General features: G+C 44.9%; 1 protein-coding gene across 3 annotated transcripts in view; it reads right to left on the reverse strand.

Annotated features, from left to right (window-relative positions):
- Window positions 1–17369, reverse strand: part of LOC121038477 (cationic amino acid transporter 3-like) — a 111448-nt gene extending 94079 nt beyond the window's left edge. For 2 of the 3 annotated variants that reach the window (XR_005794375.1, XR_005794377.1), the window contains exon 1: window positions 17266–17359. The gene's annotated coding sequence lies outside the window, so the exon portion shown is untranslated. Of the gene's footprint in view, window positions 1–17265 lie in introns of all 3 variants that reach the window. The other variant, XM_040487926.1, reaches the window with a different exon arrangement.
- Between the last annotated feature and the right edge of the window lie 2520 nt (window positions 17370–19889).

Below are 19889 nucleotides of genomic sequence, written 5' to 3' on the forward strand. Positions count from 1 at the left end.
AAAAAAAAAAGAAAGAAAAGAAAAATGCAAAATAATAATAAAAATTAAAAATTAAAATAATAATAATAACAATAATATCTCTGGAAGGCCCTTGAGTGGCTCAGTCGGTTAAGCTGACTCTTCATTTTGGCTCAGGTCCATAATCTCTCAGTTTACGAGTTCGAGCCCCGAATAGAGCATTGGCAACTCAGAGCCTGCTTAGGATTATCTCTCCCTCTCTCTCTCTCTGCCCCTCCTCCACTCACATGCTCTCTTGCACTCTCCCAAAATAAATAAATAAACATTTTTTAATTAATAATAATAATAATAATAATATCTTTGTCTACAGATGCCTCATCTTATTTCTGAAAGAGTCAGTGCTGGGTACAGTAGTGATAAGAGCAAAGAACATTATGTCAAAACTTTTGAATTTGAGCCCTGGCTCTTCCGCTTGGCTATGTAACTAGAGTAATTTGCTTAATCTCTTTAAGCCTCAGTTTCCTCCTCCATAAGGAACTTTACTTGACTTCCCTTACTGGATCATCATGAGAATTCTATGAGAAGATACAGACTACCACACACTGCTGGTGGGAGTATAACTGGTGCCACCATCTTGAGGCATAATCTTAGTGGAATTAAGAGTGCACACCCCCTCCAACCCCACAATCCCTCTCCTAGGTACATACCCCAAGGAAACTCTGCTGAGTCCATGAGGAGACCCATGTGAGCATGTTCATCACAAAGTCCTACAGTATTTGTCACTCACCCAGCTACCTCTCAGCCTTCTGTCTCTCTCTCTTCCCACTCATTTTTCTCTAGCCACTGACCTTCTAACCATTCTGGTCTCCTAACATACCAGACAAGACCCTACCTCAGGGCCTTTGTACTTGCTGTCCCCTCTAACTGGACCACTTCTACCCCAGATATCCACACAATTTCTTCCTTAACTGTGTTTGTTGAAATAGCACCTTTGTTGCAACGCCTTCCTTAATCACCCCATATAAAACTGCAGTCTGCTCCTGATCCCCCTCAACATATCTTATCCCCTTGCCCTGCTTTTTTTTTTCCATAGGGCTTATCACTATTTGAGGTGCTACATGTTTTACTTATTTATTTGTTCATGATTTGTCTCACTCCAAAAGAATGTAAGCTCCATGAAAACAGGACTTTTTTTTTTATTATTTTGCTCCTGGTTGCATTCCCTGCACCTATGACTGTGCCTGACACAGTTGGCACTGTGTGGTTGTTGAGTGGATGAATGTATCTAAATACACATATAGAGCATGGATTGGAGGAGCATTTGTTAAAGACACTACACAAGTGCCCCCAGTGAGGAGGGGAGATGGGAACAGAGAAAGGAAAGAAGAAAATGAATCAAAAAGGGGTCTTACAGAAAGGGATAGAGCCAACATGCCATGATGGAGGAAATGATTGATTCCACTCTGTGCACTTCAGGTTCAACAAAGGAAATGCATGACGTACTGTTGTGAGAGGACTTGGTACATAGATTGATAAACAGCAGACACTCAACATATTTAAACTGAAGGGGAACCAGAGTCCTGCCATCGTCAGAACATGGAGACAATAGGGAAGGAATACCTGCTAGAAAGAGGGTGGAGAACAGGGAAGGATGGGGCACTCTTCTTACCAGTTCCCCTGAACCCATGTCTCTTTTCCCAATTTCTCTTTCTCCCTCAGCTCCTTCAACTGTCTCTGGATGTTCCTGTGGTTGGCCCTAGGGATGCTTGTACCATGTTTCTCTCTCTGGGGAACCATCCTCAGCCACCTACCTCCCAACAAAGACACAACAGTGGTTCTTAACGTTTGTTGAATCACAGACTCCCTTGACGTTGCCCTTCTCAAAAAAATGTCCTACACTCTCCTGAAGTTCAGCCATGGGCCCCGAGCAAGAATCCCAAAGGAGGACCACCTGAATGGCAGGGTCATACATGCTTTTGATCATTTCTCTTCCCCTCCACTTTGTTATGCAGGATGGTCCTTGGGCTCTTCCCACTTTTACTGAAGATGAGTGAAAGTGGGCTACAGACGAAGTACAAAGATACCAGAGAAGCAACCCAAAGAACAAAACACATGGAAGTTAAATAATCATATCTTATGACTCAAACAGAAGCAAGCAGAACAAATAAATGAACAACCAAACTTGTAGAAGAAGAAGCAAACCCATGATTGGGAATCCTAAGCAAGTCTCCTTGCAATCCAGCTTATACCAATACAGAGGAACATCGTCCTCAAACATCATGTTCAGAAATACCCTTTCTCTAGTAATAATCTTCAATCATTCCAAAAGTTTATATTCAGTCCAGACTCTCTGACCCAGCTGCCAGAGCTCTGCCCTAATTCTCCCCCTACCCTCAGGCCCATCACCTCCTTTCTCACTCAGCTCCTCACATCCTGATTTACCCTTCCTGGGATGAGCCTTTGGCCTGGGTAAGTTACCTGCCCTGCCAGGGATGCCCTCCTCACTCCTTTCTTCCAGTCTTGACCCTCCAGCTCTTTTTAACTCTATTCTACAACTTTTCCCCCCACATCTAGGAAGCCATTCCTAAGCCATTCTGACTAATCCCCCATTTCCAACCTTCCTCCCCTTGTCACCAGCACTTACAGCCGATGCTGATGTTCAGCTGAAACTAATTTCCCCTTTCTGGTGGAGTCCTGGGTGTGTCACTTAAATTCTTTTACAGTCCAAAAGCTTCCAGAGGGCAGGGCCAGGATTCATATACCTCCTCCTTCTGAATTCCACACTCCTATCCCCAGCCATCACTACCCAGGACAAGGATCTGCTCATAATTGTACCAAGAAACCAAAAGAGGCATTTAAGACAGAGGAAATGTACATATAGTGTATTGATTGATTGCTATATCTTGAGATTCCTAGAAGTAAGGTTTTTTTCATTTTTTTTTTTTTCTTTTTTGGAAAGAGAGAAAGGGCCAAACAGAGGTGGAAACAGGAGACTAGAACAACTAGAACATGCACACTCATCTATTTCAAGAGCATTTCCTGAGGACATTTCCTAATGAGGGCCCTGGGCCTGTGAATCTCAGTTTAATTAGGAAACAGTCTCTCCCAAAGGAGGTGCTTGGCGCAGGGGAGGTACTTAAAGAAATGCAGAGAGAGGCCAGGGAACATGAAGCCAGCTTGTATGAATTCCATAATGCCCCCCGGCTCCCCGCTTCTCTCCCTCCTCCTCCCTGTGTTTCTCTCAGTCTGTGAGCTCATTCCAAACTCCAAAACAAAAGTTCCATCCCAAGTCGCCAAGAAGAACTCCTGTCAAATCCAACAATCCACCCACTAAATTGCAGGCTGTCTTGCTTTCCCAGCCAGCCCCACCCACTCTCCTCCATCCTGGAGGTCACTGTGTTCACTCCTCTGTCTCTAAGAAGGGTACTGCCCTCACTCTGGACCTTTCCTTTTCAAAACATTTTTCCAAGGCAGTTAAGTTCCACTGCCTATTGTTGGGTGTTACTACCCCTACCAATCAGGAAGCTGGCCCTGTGGCTCCTCCTGTAGAGCTTCAAACACAGTTTTGATAGAAGTTTGATAAAGACTTGGGAGGAAGGCTAATGAGACTATTAAATAATTATTTTCTCAAAGGTTCTCAAAATTTCAGAGAAGTGGACTTGAAACGCAACATCTCCAGAGATGATATTAATCTCTTTCCATCCAAGCCTAGCTTCTTCCTGAACCCAAATTATATAAATTCTCTCCTCCACCTTAAAATTTCAGAAGAATGAAAAGTCCCGAGCCATTCAAACCAGTGGCTCTGAAACAAACAAGTGTAAAGTCTCCCGGATAGCTAAGCTTCCCAGAGTTTCCCAAGTCCTAATTCAAATAGCCCTGCAACTCTGGGAGGTGGGGAGCAGTCAGGAATACAAGAGTAGAGGCTCTGAGTTCAGGGCAACAACCTTAAATAGTAAGTGTGGTGTATGTGGAACACAAACACTTCCAAAGTGGAAACAGTTCAGAATACATACGAAAAAGTAAACAGAGCGAAAGCCACCATGAACACGGGCGAGTCTCATAGCCAAACGTAGAACTTAGTTAACAAAATGAAATGAAAAATGGGATTTTCCCATTTTCTCTTTCTGTCTGTGCCTTCTCTAGAAGTGTATGTCTAACCATGGTCATTCATTTATTTATTCAACAAATATACTGGTCCCCAGTTATTCAACACTGCTATAAAGCAAAGAAAAACACAAAAATCCCTCCACTCAAGATGCTTACATTTCTGTAGGAGGAAGCAGACAATAAACAAATAAGTAATAAGAATATATATTGTGTTGGATTTGTGATCAGTGCTGCAGAGAAAAGTAAAGCAAGAAAAAGTTCAGATGTGCTCAGGACGTGTGTTGGGATTTTAAAATGGGTGATCCCTGGGGCGCGTGGGTGGCTCAGTCCGTTAGGCCTCCGACTTTGGCTCAGGTCATGATCTCGTGGTCTGTGAGTTCGAGCCCTGCATCAGGCTCTGTGCTGACAGCTCAGAGCCTGGAGCCTGTTTCAGATTCTGTGTCTCCCTCTCTCTCTGACCCTCCCCCGTTCATGCTGTCTCTCCCTATCTCAAAAATAAATAAACGTTAAAAAAAATTTTTTTTTTAAATAAAATGGGTGATCCTTAGGGCGCCTGGGTGGCTCAGTCCATTAAGCATCCAACTTTGGCTCAGGTCAGGATCTCATTGTTCATGGGTTCGAGCCCTGCATCAGGGTCTCTGCTGACAGCTCGGAGCCTGGAGCCTGCTTTGGATTCTGTGTCTCCCTCTCTCTTTTCCCCTCCCCCACCCACACTCTGTCTCTCTCTCAAAAATAAACATAAAAAAAATTAATGGGTGGTCCAGGGGCTCCTGGCTGGCTCAGTCAGGGGAGTATCAGAGGAGCACGTGACTCTTGGTCTCAGGGTTGTGAATTGAGCCCCACTCTGGGTGTAGAGATTACTAATAAATAAATAAACTTTTATAAATAAATAAATAAAATGAAAAGGGTGGTCCAAGACAGCTTCACATTGACACTGTTGTGCAACTATCACCACCATCCATCTCCAGAACTTGTTCATCTTCCTAAGCTGAAACTCTGTACCCATTAAATAGTAACTCCCCATCCTTCTCTCCCCCCAGACCCTGGCAACCACCATGCTACTTTCTGTCTCTATGAATTCAACTACTCTAGGTACCTCATATAAGTGGAATCATACAATAGTGTCCTTTTGTGACCAGCTTAGTTCCTTAGCATAAGGTCTTCAAGGTTCATCCATGTTGTAGCATGTATCCGATTGTCCTTCCTTTTTAAGGCTGAATAATATTCCGTTGTATGTATATACTACATCTTGTTTATCTGTTCATCCGTTGATGAGTATGTGGGTTTCGCCTTTTGGCTATTGTGAATAATGCTGTTATGAATATGGGAGTACAGACATCTTTTTGAGTCTCTGCTTTCAATTCTTTGGGATATATACCCAGAAGTGGGATTGCTGGATCATACTGTAATTGTATATCTAATTTTTTGAGAAACCATCATGCTGTGTTCCACAGCGGCTGCGCCATTTTACATTGCCACCAACAGCGCACAAGCGTCCCAATATCTCCACATCCTCGCCAACACCCACTATTCTCTGTTTCTTTCACAGCAGCCATCCTCATGGGTGTGAAGTGATACTTGGCGATCTGGGGGGAATAACAAGGAGGCCTGTGGGGCCAAGATGGAGTGAGTGAGTGGGAAGAGGTAGGGGATGAGGTCAGAGAGAAAGTAGGAAGCCAGATTCTTCACTTAGGGTCTGAGAGTCACTGTGGGGACTTTGGCTTTTACTCTGGGTGTGATGGAAACCCTAGGAAAAAGTGATAGTTTTATACGTTGGCTACTTATTTTCATGTTCTTTGAACTAAGCATGTGGTTCTCAAGCTAAGGAAAGGCCTCCTCCGGAGTTCGAAAACAAGACATGGAGACGGTTTCTGCAGAACTCTCAATAGACGTTGTTAGATGTCCAGCACGTCTAACAACACAGTGAGGGCTGAGCAAGCTACGTTCTTGCATCTGCCTTCCTCTAGAGATGCCAAAGAAGAGATGCCATAGAGTCAACCATGGGAGCGGAACATGACGGATTGCTTTCATTGAAGCTGTCCACTTTACGGCTTATCTCTAGGCAGGATTTGACCACTTAAAAATCAAACAAAAGTCATTGTAGTATCATTCACTCTTTTAGGCCATTCCCACCATGACTGGATAATCAAGAGCTGACATGGATACAAAGGGCCCCCTTTTCTGGAACCTGGTGAAACAAGGGGCTGCAAAGACAGGGGTAGGTAGACTCTCAGAAAGGGGGCAGGAACCAGGTGCATCAGGCACTCGGAAGCCTTGCAGAATTAAATAGATGAATCCAGTCCCAAGCCCCAGATGCCTCAGGAAGGACTGTCAGAAATGTCTGAGATGATCAGAGCTGGAGAGAGAAAGGGCCCCAAAGGGAAGCCTGAAAACACATTTCTGAGAGGCAAAGAGTACCTCTCATAACCTCACTTCCCCCAGGCGACAGGGATGAAAGCTTCTACATCAAAATGAGAAGTCCAAGGAGTTATAGATTTTCTCAACAATAAATAATCCGGAGAGAATGGCCGCCCAACCACCGTTTATAAATGTTAGAAAATACACACTTGTGTGGGTGGGGAGGGGGGAGATGGAGGGTAGAGAAGGAGAGAAATATGGGGTTGTCCCCACTGCGAAAGGAGGAGGGACAGAAATCAATTTTCACCAGGCCATTCTGAGGATTCAAATGGGAGTTAGGGGAGGGAAGTATAATAAAATCTGGAACCCTAAATAACTAATTTCTCTCAGCAAGGAAACAGACCATGTACTCTTAGGTTCTGCATGCTGTGTTTCTTTCCATCTGAGGACCACCTTATTCACCGTCCAGTCTCAACATAGTATGATCACCACCCACCCCCAGGGTAAAGAGACTCCACAGCTTGCCTCACATCATAGTCCCCACCTCATTTCCCTTCTCTATGGGCTCATTACAGAGGTCTTAGGTTCCCTTTAAGCCTTCAAACGTGTCTAATAAAAATGGGAACAGGATATAGGAGAAGGCTGCTCTTCCTCCTCTCCTCAAATAGAAAAATAATAGACCTAGGTAGCAGTAAAAGTCTTTGGTCATTCATTCATTCATTCATTCATTCATTCATTCAACAGTAAGCACCTTCTTAGAAGGACACCTTCTAAGTCCTTGTGCTTGATCTTACAAACATAATGGGAAGGAAGAAAACATGCTCCCTGCTTACATGGCACCCCTTGTCTTTAAGAATGTTCTTATATAATATTACTGCCCAAAATGTGTAACCTGAATCGAATGATAAAAATGATCAGTCTAGGGGCACCTGGGTGGCTCAGTCATTTAAGTGGCTGACTTTGGCTCAGGTCATGATCTCATGGTTCATGAGTTCGAGCCCTGCCTCGGGCTCTCTGCTATCAGTGCAGTTCCTGCTTCAGATCCTCTCTCCGCCTCTCTTTCTGCCCCTTCCCTCTCCTCTGCTCATGCACACTCTCTCTCTCAAAAATAAATAAAAATTAAAAAAAAAATTTAATGATCAGTCTACAAAACAACCTTCTACAGAAAGTTAACTTTCTATAAAACTGTTCAAAACTGTCAGTGTCAGGAATGACAGCCTGAGGAACTGTTGCAGATTAATGGAGAATAAAGAGACACAGGGGTGCCTGGGTGGCTCAGTGGGTTGAGTGTCCGACTTCAGCTCAGGTCACAATCTCGTGGTTCACAGTTCAAACCCCATGTCAGGCTCTGTACTGACAGCTCAGACCGTGGAGCCCGCTTCGGATTATGTGTTTCCCTTTTTCTCTGCCCCTCTCCTGCTCACACTCTGTCTCTCTCTATCTCAAAAATAAATAAAATATTTTTTAAAAAGAGAGAGACACAACAATGAGATGCAATGCAAAACCTTGGATTGGACCTGGATCAGGGAGAAACATTTTACTATTAAAAAAATTGGACAGTTAGTAAACTATGGACCATATTTCATACACACACACACACACACACACACACACACAGGAGCACTGGAGAGAGCATGCAAATGTAGAAAAATATTAACAATCAATCCTGGTGAAAGATAAATGGGTGTTAATTACACTATTCCTGCAACTCTCTATAGGTTTGATATTTTTCAAACCAAAAAGTTAGGAAGAAAACAAGAATGTCCCAGTAGTAAAGGTTACGGATTCTTATTCCCTGAATGGCCTTTATAAACAAGCTTGCCATCACTTTTGGTTGCAACAAAATCCCACCCAGAATGATCTAGCCCAAATCAGGAACTTTAGATCAGAGGAGTGGGTGGGAAGATAGAACTCCTTTGTCTTTGATTTACAACCAAAATTGTCAGCAAGCAAAAATGCCTGGAAAGAAACCACAACCTTGGCTCATGTTAGTACGGTTATAAAAACTACATACTGTTATTGTCATTTTGTGGGACTAACACAAATTAATAAATCAGGGCCCTAGGCTTGAACTGTAAGAGGCATGGGGGGAACATGTGCAGAGGCTGGAAGCAGAGAAAAATTATATCAGGCAAATAGGGGGACCAGATATATATGAAAGAATTAGGGATACATGGAGAAAGGGGTGAAGGAGAATCAGAATTTGTTAAGCTGTAATGCACATGTTCCTTCATTTAACCCCCATAACAACCCAATGAAATAAGTGTTATTATTCCAACTTTAAAGACTGAGAGGTGAGACAACTATCCTAAGCTCATACAGCCAGTAAAAAGAAGAGCTGGAATTTTAACTTGGTTCCTTGTTACTTCAAAGACCATGTTCTTTCTACCGTGGCACCTTGCCTCCATAAAGGGTCAAGACTGCAGCATGGCTTTTAAAGGAGTGTTTGAGCCAGTTCTTATCTTTGTGTCTAGGTCACCCTCTGCCAATGTCTTCCCTTTCATCTCAAATAGATACTGATGGGCCAGAGCTAGAAGTGGAGGAATCATTAAATCTGAAAGCTCCATCTAAACCATGTCCTGCTAAAATCCTAATCCAAGCAACTGGGGAAGGGGCAGGTACCTGGCTGGCTCAGTCAGTACAGCATCCAACTCTTAATCTCAGGGTCTTGAGTTCAAGCCCCACATTGGGTGTAGAGATTACTTTAAAAAAAAAAAAAAAAGGAAAATCCTAACCCAATCTAGCGCCAAAATGTCTCCAGACTATATTTTTAGATGTCAGGAAAGATTCCAAACATCCCCATAGCCATCCCAATAGTTCCCAGATATAATTTTACAGCTAATTATAATTCCTACCCACAATTTTAACCCACCTCCTTTAGCTTGGCTTTTAGTAGAAATATAGGATAATAGATCTCTAGATGCCAAATATAAGTCACCCTCCTGAGACTTCTTTCATCGTTTTACTCTTTCATTGTCCTATTCCAAATATTTTCTAGTCACTACCTCATTCTTGAGAATAAAAAAAAAAAACATATTCAGTGAGGTTAGGAAATGCTAGAGAAGGTAATGAAACTTTCATTCTCATCGCATAAAGGAAGAAGGGGGTGGGGAGCAGGTATTTTTTTAAATGGGAACCCAACAGCAGGAAGATGGTTGCAATTTCCCTGACAGCCTAAAAACCTCCAGTTTTGGCCCTCCCAAACCTCAGCCATCACCCAAGCCTTCCAGATGTTGCTGGCACACACCGTTAGGGAACATCTGTCACAAAGGACAGCCCCAACTGGGACAAAAGAGAGTAGTAAGGCAGACGGTGCCAATTTAATGAGGATGGTTTAACAAAACATCTTTTCAACCTCCCTAATTCACTTGGCCATTTGCTCCCCAGACTTGGCCCCCAGTCAGGAGCAGACTGGGAATGGTTGCCAGAAAATGGCAATCTCCTCTTTATCCTTAACCCAGAGGAACCCAGTACCAGAAAAATGTCAGCTCACCAGTCACTTCCAAAATACGATTCCCCCATTCCAGAGCTAAAACTTCACGGTGATGCTGGGGAAAAGGACTTCAGCTGTGTCAGGTTGATATTCTGGTTTGGTGGTTGTTGATAACCAGACACCTGACCGAGTAGAATATAAAAAATGAGCACCAGCCTTCCCCATTGTGACCCATGTCTGTGACCAGCTCTGAGCTCACAGCACCTAGAGCATTGTTAGTATTTATTAAATCATCCTTGGAAATAAGCACGAAGACTGATGGACATCAGACATCGATATGGACCTCTTTGTCTATTTTTGTATCTCCTCATTATTTTTTCAAGTTGTTAAAGAATATGGACTTAAGATAAAGAATAATGGGTATTCTGAACATGCTATTAGTATAGGAAGATCAAAAAAGAAGGTAAAGGATTGCCTTTCTATTTTAGTTTCAAAAGGAGGAAAACCCTGAATATGTCCAAAAACAAGACCATTGACAAAGCAGCCTCTAAGGATCCTGACTTTATTGGGGGAAATTGCCTAAAAATTTGGATTAAATCTAAGGAATTCCAACTGAAATCATTGGTTTCAGATATTTGGGGATCAACAACCAGCCTTCAATTCAATTCAGCTGACATGAAGTCACTTAGACACTTAGCACACCTTGTCTACACTAGACCTCCATCTACTAGGTTCCTACAGTTCACAAATACTGTATATCCAGGGCCAGCCTCCTGCCATAGTCTCTGGTCCTCCCTCCTGGTCCATAAAATTGGTAACTCTGAACAATCACATCCTCTGGGCTCTCACTCAGATTCACCCAGCAGCCATCAGAGAGTGCTGCCCTTCCTTGAAGCAGGATAAAGCCCTAAATCACATTCTTCCTGACTACTGCATTGCAGCAGATAACTGAAGTGTGAGTGCCCTCTACCCTCCTTCTGGAAAATGACACTTTCTTCAAGTCTTACAAAGATTCTCTCTCTCTCTCTCTCTCTCTCTCTCTCTCTCTCTCTCTGTCTCCCCCCCCCACCCCACCCCACCACAACTAGACCTGCAGTATCCTGCTCTCTGTTAAATCCAAACTTCTAAGATTGTATTTCCAAGGCTTCCTTTTCAGTGTTCTTCTACCATTTACTGTTACTACTAACCTTCTGTGTCTCTCTGCTTGACCAGGACAAATCTTTCCCCACACATGCACATCTTGCTGGCATTAACATCAGCCCTCACACAGACTCTCCCCTTTTCTGCCTAGAACACGCTCTTTCCAAACCCTGTTCAGCATGACCCTCCTTCCAGAAGCTTCTCTGGCCACACTTATAGATAGATATCTGATCTCTCCAACATGCTCTTCCTTTCCCCTGCTCTCTCCTCATTACTATCCAGTGGCATAACTCAGTGGCCTAGAACTTCGCACTGGGAGAACACCCCTTTAGGAAAGAGGGTAAGAGTAGTTGTGTGGTGAGGTGGAGCAGAGAAGCACAGCTTCTGCCTGGTGATGCTTTTGGCTTGCCTCTCTTTCCCCAGCTGAAGCCTGAGGTACAAAGAGTTAACTGGCCACAACCAAGGAAGTACCCCAGGGTCTACAGCCCAGCTTGGCAATGTCAGAGATATGAAATAAGAACTGTGGTCCAAATCTCTTTCACCACAACAAAGTGAAAGTATAAAGGAAGTAACCCACGTCGGCTGAGACCAAGTGCATGATCTGTGACATTTACAATTTGCTCCAGCGTCATCTCCTTGATGTGTGACATCTGAACAGACAGACAACACAGAGTTTTATTACTTCCACTGCTTTACTGAATTTGGAAAATAAGTCATCTAATGCTTTGGCAGTAGGCACCATGACACGATACTCAAACTGCAATAACTCCATTTAAGGCTGGCCTGCAGAATGGAGGAGTGGGACAATAGTCAAAGGACAGAATGGTGTGTACACCAGGACTTCACTTGTCTCGGGAGGATGGGGAAGGATCCATGAAATGCCCTTGTACTACAAGCTCCCAGAGAAAGGAATGTGCTGTATTTTCTATCATTTTCCCTGTACTGTCGAAATCACTACACAGATGGATTCTCTATAGCTTGGGTTGGGTCTAAAGCGAGAAACTGGATGGTCCCGCAAATGGAAACCACACAAAGTTTCTAAGTGAGAAAGACTGGATTCAGTCTATTGAAGATCAGATTTCAACTAAGTGTAAATGAACACAAAGGCAAATTCCAAATTGGAAAATTTAGGCGCCACAGAGACTCTTTGTGCAAAAGAATTTAAGCAAAAGCAACATTTCCCCCATAAATTATTAACACCACCACCACACCCGCAAATCACCATGCATTCATTTACACACAGTGCAAGACAATGGTGGCAAATAGAGAATGCCCCTCTCTGGAAATTCACAATGAAGGGCATGTTGTGCGTATTTCCCCACCTGCCAAAATAAGTAAAAAATACATAAACTATGAATCAGTAAGGCTATTCCTAAATCAGAAATGAACTGTCATAGCAAGGGGATGTCAAGATCCCAGATGGCTTCATAGTTGACAGAAAGTTAGAGTAGAAAAGACCTCATTTTCCAGTGTTGGCAAGATTAGGGAGTATCTTCTGTACACCGTCAGTCAGCCTGGGAAAATTGTCCCTTCTTGGCATTTTGTATGATTGTTTCCCAGTTCAAGCTACATCTTCACCTTGGGCCATGGTCCAATTAATAGAGCATCTTTTAGGACTTCCTTCCATGCCCCCAAACACACACACACACACACACACACACACACACACACGCATACACACACACACAAATCCACCACACCTTGAAACAGTAAATCCAGTTTGCTCAATTATACAGATCCAGTTAAATATTTGCTATAGAGATTAATACAGATCTAGATATGAAAAAAAAATAATAATAATTATTATTATTATTATTCTCAGTCTTGGTCTGTGCAGAAAAGGAAAAGAGAAAGAAACCATTTCAGTAGTAATAAATGTGTTACTTCTCCCCTGGGAAAAGAGAAGGTAAGGTCAGGCAGCTTCCCTGAAAGGTTGGAAAGAAAGCTGAAGTAACCAAATTCAGCTCATACTAAAGAAAATAAATATCCAAACTTATCTCCCAGGAGTCTTCTGAGAACAACCTCACCAAATGGATCACTTACCAGTCATCTTCCCACCTATGATCTTACTTTGTACTATATTCTGTTTGAACGTTACTTAGAAGAATCCTTTCTAGGGGTGCCTGAGTGGCTCAGTCAGTTAAGAGTCTGACCAGCTCAGGTAGTGATCTCATGGTCCATGAGTTGGGGCCCCATATTGGGCTCTGTGCCGACAGCTCAGAGCCTGGAGCCTGCTTCGGATTCTGTGTCTCCCTCTCTCTCTGGCCCTCTCCCTCTCCCAAAATAAAATAAACGTTAAATTTCTTTTTAAAAGAGAGAGAGAGAAGAATCCTTTGTAAACTAAAAACTCCTTAGGGTAGAACCTGCTTCATGTTCTCTCAATGAGGCTAGAAACCCTTATTCTGCAAGTAAATATTACTAGGGGCAACTAAGACTTGAACTTGAAGGCATGGCAGCCCCAAACTGTCTTCTCATTAGACCAAGAGGAGACACAGCCACCTCCTCCAACTCATCTACCTACCCTACCGCCCCCAGTACTGCACCTCTCCCATCCCATCCTACTCTGGTAGAAGCCGAATTCCGAGTCAGCAAAAACCCATCCTGACATAGACTAACACACTCCAGACCAAATGTATGTAGATAAAATCCACCCACCCAAATGCAGACCAAAATCTCTGTAGATGTAGACTAAGACATTTTTGCTTCCTTCCCTCAATATCTATGGACTCCCTGCTACATGCAGACATGATACTAGTAATATTGTACCATTATTCAGGTAAACAAGCAGACAGCCAGGCTTTCTCTAGAGGCTGTATAGACTCCATATCATCTAGTACCATTCTGAGATGGTTGTGAACAAGGTGTCTTCTGCGAAGACAGAGGTAAAATTGGTGTTCCTCACTCATGATCTGACCTCAGTTACAGGTTTCGTTTCTGTCAGAATCCAGTTTTGGAAATTCTTAACACTTCTGTCACAACAAAACAAAATGATCAACTTCGACAAATCAGACAAGCCTGAGCTTCTGCTCCTAGAGGTCTGCAGAAGCTACATGGGCTACAGGAAGAATCACAATTAGATTTTCCAGGGGCACCTGGGTGCCTCAGTCGGTTAAGTGACCAACTCTTGATTTTGGCTCACGTCATGATCTCACGGTCACGAACTAATGGTCGTGAGACTGAGCCCCATGGTGGACTCCATGCTGACATGAAGCCTGACCAGGACTCTCTCTCTGCCTCTCTGTCTCTCTCTCAAAAAAAAATAAATAAATAAACTTAAAAAAAAAAAAAAACAGTTAGATTTTCCAAACAAGAATCAGAAAGAAAGCTGGGGGAAGCCACCAAAGAGGCACAATTAAGGGATTCAAAAGTGATGGGATACATTGATGTTAACAGTGAAAATTAATTTCTTCTCTACTTCTTCCTAAGATTCTCTACTCCCAACCTCTCTCAACCCCAAGTCCTGTCAATCCAGAACACCTAATAAAAGTCCTCAGGAAAAAACAGTAGAAGGAAATCCATCTGCCTATCTACCTATTTTCCAAACTACAACTGTAAGGGTGGGATAGCCTTTATCTACAATGAGTACTGAGTCACACTCATTTTTTCCAAGATGCTTTGCTAAACAGCTGGTTCCCCCCCCAAATCCTTCCTTTCCTGGTAAGTACAGAATCTAGAAATCCATCCAGTGGTCCCATCTATCACTATACCCTGTCTCCTCTTTGAGACGAGCAGTTGTGAGTGGTCATAGCGCACGGCTCCTTCTTCCATGTACCTCCTCCCAATATACACCCTCAGCAATACATACACTTCACACAAGGTGGCATAGGAAAGGCGGGCTATCTCTCTGGTTTTCTTCCCTCATATCTTTTTTTTTTTTTTAATTTTTATTGTTTATTTATTTTTGAGAGAGAAAGAGAAAGCACAAGCAGGGAAGGAGCAGAGAGAGAGGGAAATGCAGCACCTGAAGCGGGCTCCAGGCTCCAAGCCATCAGCACAGAGCCTGACGTGGGGCTGAAACTCCCGAGCCATGAGATCATGACCTGAGCCGAAGTCAGATGCTTCACCAACTGAGCCACCCAGGCGCCCCTCCCTTCATATCTTTAAATGTATCCTTCTGTCCTCCCATTTAAGTACTTGACTGTCTCCTTCTCTTTGTCCTCTCTCACCAGACTGTGCTGGATTCCTGTCATAGCCCCACATAGCTGCCCCACACTCTCACCGTCTGCCTTGTTCAGTCAATTTGTTTTGTGTTGTTTTGCTGTAGGAAAGATACCAGATTGTCTGAGTCATATGAAAGTTGTACCGTGTCTCAAAGTCCTGAGTTCTTATCCAAATATAGATCAATATGACTCCTCCATCAAGACCCACCTCGGGGTGCCTGGCTGGCTCAGTCAGTAGAGCATGAGACTCTTGATTTCGGAGTCATGAGTTTGAGCTCCACATTGGGCATAGAGATTACTTAAAGACGCTTTTTTAAAAATTAAACAAAAAAGGGACGCCTGGGTGGCTCAGTCGGTTAAGCATCCGACTTCAGCTCAGGTCATAATCTCGCAGCTGGTAAGTTCGAGCCCCGTGTTGGGCTCTGTGCTGACAGCTCAGAGCCTGGAGCCTGCTTTGGATTCTGTTCCTCCCCCACTTGTGCTCTGTCTCTCTCTCTCTTTCTCTCTCAAAAATAAATAAAGAGTAAAAAAAATTTTTTTAATTAAACAAAAAAGACCCACCTGCCTCACCCCAGCTCATGCATCATAATGTACAACAAAGAGCCTCCGCCACCACTTTTTTAAGGGACGCTCTTTATCCCTATTTCCTTGTTGTTTCTAATCCCCAGTCTGCTTTGTGGTTTCTGCAATAACAAAATAAAAAGGGACAAAGATAAACCAAGAGAATATAATCCAAAAATCATTTTTTATCAATTTGGAATATGCTTGGAAAGGAAATTCACTTTTCCACATGATTTTGCTTAAACTAAGGTTAAAATGAGCCTGCCTTCTGGAGGCACATAACACATATCAATTGATAATGGAGAAAAGGTGCCCAAAAACTGCTAGAGGGGAAGATAAAGACAAGCTAGAAAGAAACACTTGCCACATATAATCAATAAAACCGGCGTCATGCATAGATAAGTGTTGTCTGGGCTTCTGGCGAAGGGGTACTGCCCACAGGGTACATGACTGGGGTAGGGGGAGCCTGGGTGGAGAACAGTGTAAGATTCCAAGAGCCTTAGAAATTAAAGAGGTGCAAATATGTTTTGCAATAACAGCAAAATGTCTCTTGGCGACCCAGGAAGCCAGTCCTATTTCAGGCTTCTCCTCCAAGCCTCTATCAATCAATAAATATGCCTATCGTGTACATAAAATGGATAGATTCCAAAAGAGAGAACAGAGCCACCAAGTTGCAAGGTTTATTTAGCACTGGCTCATTTACAATATATTTGGGACCTCAGACAAGACTCCATACGGTGTTTTAAAGACCACTAGGCAGCCACACCCCAGTGGAACTCAGCAATCTTTCCTCCTATAGCCTGACTTGGCTTATAATCAATCCCCACCACAGCTTGTTTACATTAGATAAGAAAGGCAGGGAGATACCTTCAACAGCTGTAAAAATAGATATCTAGCTGCTTGAGCATGGAGGAAGAAGACCCACGGACCCTCTCTCTCCTTATGGTGGGCCACCTTACCAAACAGGACCTGCTCTTCTGCGAAGCCCACGGCAACACCCCCGCCCCACGAAGATATGACACAGAGGCTTTCAGAATCTCCAGTGAGAAAGCATGACAAAACATGACAGAGGCAGCAGAGCCAGGTGGAAGAACCTTCATTCCCTCGAAGAACACATCCAAGCATACTATGTGCTGGGCCCTGTGGGAAAGACAAAGATGAACAAAACAAGTTCTGGACCAGGTCAGGAAGGAAAGGCCAGGAAGGAGGGCAGGGCAAAGAGGTGAGAAGGGACGCTGAAGGAGAAGCGCCAGGGACTAACCTCCCCTAACTCATTTTCTTCAGCAGAGCTAAGAACCTTTCTGGTCTAGAGAACAGAGTCTTGGCCTCCCCATCACTCTGACCCCAGCAAAGCCACCTGCCCTTCCCAAACTTGCAAGGCCACTGGTCTGCACCCCCCAATCCAAGTCTAGCTTGGGCACCAGCAAATAACCTCTGCTCACACCCCACAGGGCCTGGACAGCCAGTGGCACTCCAAGCCCAGACTTCTTCCTCTCTGGCTCGGTCCCAGTGTTCTTGCCAACTCCATAAACATGAGAAATCACTTACCCATGGGTTTTTTTCTACCTCAGAGGTGAGACACCTGAGAAGAAAGTGCAAGCTAAACCCAGGGAGAGGTAAGAAGCTTGGCCAAGCAGAGTCAGGATATGGAGCTGAGTTTAGGGGTGGGCGGGCCCTGGAGGGGGTATGGGGGCGGGACTCGGGCAGGCGGGGGCGGGGTGGGGTGCTTTGGGAAGAGTGAAAAGTGTAAAGAAGGTGGCTCAGCCCCCTTCTAGGAGGAAAGCTAGAGGTGGGCAAGGGAAGACTAGCGGGGCCCTGTCTGGGCAGCAAGATGTGAATTTAAATTTTTTTTAAGTTTATTTCTTTATTTTGAGAGAGACAGAGACAGCGCGAGTGGGGGAGGGGCAGAGAGAGAGGGAGAGAGAGAATCCCAAGCAGGGTCCCAGCCACCAGCACAGAGCCTGATGTGGGTCTTGAACTTACGAAACCGTAAGATCATGACCTGAGCTGAAAAGAGTCAGACGCTTAAACGACTGAGCCACCCAGGCACCCCTAGGTGTGAATTTAGAAGGAAACACTCTTGGGGTGCCTGGGTGGCTCAGTCGGTTAAGCATCTGACATCCACTCAGGTCATGATCTCAGGTTCGTGAGTTGGAGCCCTGCATTGGGCTCACTGCTATCAGCGTCCGGATCCTCTGTCTCCCTCTCTCTCTGCCCCTCCCCAACTTGCCCTCTCTCTCTGCTTCTCAAAAATAAACACTAAAAAAAAGAAGAAGTAAACACTCTTTCCAGGGTCCTGGGCATGGAGGAGGTCCCAGCTGACCAGAGAGTGTGGGGAGCCAGTGGAGCCCAGCCTGTGGTGAGCTGGGATCCCAGATCCAGCTAAGGAACCCACTCAAGAGTCCTTTAAACAAAGATAGAAGCACCCACCAGCCACCTCGCCCGGTTATCCTACTAGGTTCCTCTACTACCACCATCCATCCCTACCCCCTCGCCCGCATTTCAGATCACTCCAGAAATAAAACTAAAAGGGAACTGGCACAAGTTCACCACGAGGGATTTCCTGAGACAGTCATTCAGCGTTCATAGCATATTCTAACAGAATGTGCATTGAGCATTGTGCTGCAAGAAATAAAGAAACAGATACAGTCCCTGCCCGGAGAGGTTCCTGCTCTAGACATTCAAAACGTAGGGCTTCCAACATGCTGAAAGAGCGACCAGAGGAAGGTGCCTCCTCCTTCCCTGAGCCTTAGTCTTCAAACAGAAGCAAGAATTCTCAGAGATGGAGAAGGTGGGGCCTATTTAGAGACCGAGGGCTAAATGCACAAGTGAGTGGCCCAAGAAGCCAACAGTGTCAGGGAAAGGGGGCACCACTGCCTTTACTTGGTAGTGCTGAGATTCTTCTACACCCTAAATCAGGTGTGGTAAAGACTGGGGTGGAGGTGGAGGGAGGGGAGTGGAGGATAGCGGCAGGACCGTCAAGGGATGGAGTCTATACTAACTATACTAAGACAGAGAATTGAAATTGGAGCAGAAAGGATTGCCCCAGATCCCAGAAAGAACCTCCAACTGAGGAAAACCTTAAAATCGCATGGACCCTGCCCAACACATCTCCATTAGGCATGGACCAAAGGTATTAATTGAGCACCTCCTTTGTTCCAGGCACTATGCTGGGTAGTGGATGAGTGGCCCAGCCAGGACTATGGAGCCAAAATTCCTAGGGGCAAAGGAGACAGGCAGGAATTGGAAGGATGGCTGTAATGACAGAACAGTAGGGGAGGGGCATCTGGGTGTTTGATTTATGTCTGTTCCAACAGTCCTAGGCTGTCTTCCCCTGCCTCAAGCTGGGATTTTCCCAGATGTGCATCTGCTTGATGGAAAGAAGGGCGGGTGAAGGGGGAGGGTCTCCGTGTCCTTGCATCTGGTCCCAAGAGCAATCCCTTCCCCTTTCTCCCTGTGCTATTCACTGCCTGCTGGGTAGAGGGTGGGAGGCTGGGGGAAATGCCAGGGCCCCCAGATAATCACCAGGTAATGAAAAGAACTGGCCCAGGGCTGGGGGGGGGGGGGGAATGCAGAGGATGCGAGGTTGGGGCCATAAATCTCTCCCAGAGGAGGGGGTACAGAATGGGGGGACCTGGCAGTTGGAGCCCATCCAGGTGATTTCACACGAAGTATCTGCACCTTGAGGGGCGGGAGGAGGGAAGTGGAGAGGAGGCAGGGATGTGAGCTAGAGGCAGGGAAAGAGACAGAGATAAGAGAAGCAAGGAAGAGAGAAGGAAGGGAGGGCCAGAGAGGGAATGAGGATGGGGGAGGCAGCAAAATTAGAGAGACCGGAGGAGATGTGGATGGAGAAACTAAAAGGCACACACGGTGAACCTCATAAAGATGTGATGGGAAGAGAGACCCTCAGAGACTGAGGGAGGGAAGCAGGGAGGGAGACAGGGAGACGGAAAAGCTGAGGGCAGGCGCAGTCCCGCAAAATCGCCGACCAAAATATATTTGGAGTCAGACAGACAGCGAGACGGATAGACAGACAGATCTGCCTGCATGACGGAGATAAAGGTGAAGGAGGCAAAGTAGGAACAAAGAAAACAGGGAGGCAGTGAGGAGGGGGGGGAGGGAGCAAGACAAAGAGAGAGAAGGAGGCAAGTGTGGAGCAGGAGGAGGGAGCG

Source organism: Herpailurus yagouaroundi, unplaced genomic scaffold (genome assembly GCF_014898765.1).
Source record: "Herpailurus yagouaroundi ecotype Mexico unplaced genomic scaffold, PumYag 166, whole genome shotgun sequence".
In the NCBI taxonomy this organism is placed as follows: Eukaryota; Metazoa; Chordata; class Mammalia; order Carnivora; family Felidae; genus Herpailurus; species Herpailurus yagouaroundi.